A 1,061-nucleotide genomic window follows, 5' to 3' on the forward strand; every position below is an offset into this window, starting at 1 on the left:
GTTAAGATTAAATTAGGTAAAATAAATAACAATATAATAAACATGTTTCACAAGGCATGCACATGGAAAGCTCATGGGTAACGTAATTTGATAGAAAACCTTGTCGAAACGTTGTACATTTGCTGTTATGTTAAACTTATATTAAAGTTTTTCTTCATTACCCATTCAAGCCGTCTCCAACCATTATTAGTCTCAAAGTGGGTTCCTCGTCATCGAATTTGTATCTACGTATGTACTTACAACATGATTCTCTTGTGCACTTTCTAATCGCTTTTATTTCCCACAATGCTTTGGCTACATATCACTGTTTCGTATAACAATCTTTCATATATTTCCTGAAGCATTGTTTAATTTCTGGATTATTTTCTTGGGCAAGCATACCACGCGAAATCTTGTTAGTTAAGTCACCAAAGAGTTAAGATAAACGGCAGATAAAAAGCAGAGTAATTGTATTAGTTGACTTTTATACAAGAATCACAACAACTATATTTTATGCAAGTAAACCACAAGAACTATATTTAATAAAAGATTCACAACAACTATATTTCATACAAGAGTCAAAACAACTATAGCTTATACAAGTGTCACAATAACTATATTCTCATACTAACCCTGTCATAGAAAACTGTAGTCAGTATAAGCTCTCCTAACTTACTCTTAAAGGTTCGAAGTTTACATTACATATTTTAAAACTATCATCATAGGAAATACATTTTTTTACACACACATATATATACAGTATATATCTAATACAACAGTCACAAAAACTATATTGTGTATAGGACAGTCACAACAACCATATTTTATACAAGAAAGTCACAAAACTAAATATACTAGAGTCACAACAGCTATATATATATGATTCAAGAGAGACACAACAAATGTAGTTTATACAAGAGTCACAATAACTATATTTTATACAAGAGAACCACATCAACTATATTTTATACTAGAAAGCCACAAGAACTATATTTGATACAATAGTCACAACAACTATATTTTACACAAGAGAGCCACAAGAACTATGTTTTATACAAGAGTCACAACAACTATATTTTACA

This window comes from Limulus polyphemus, unplaced genomic scaffold (genome assembly GCF_000517525.1).
Source record: "Limulus polyphemus unplaced genomic scaffold, Limulus_polyphemus-2.1.2 Scaffold280, whole genome shotgun sequence".
Lineage (NCBI taxonomy): Eukaryota > Metazoa > Arthropoda > Merostomata > Xiphosura > Limulidae > Limulus > Limulus polyphemus.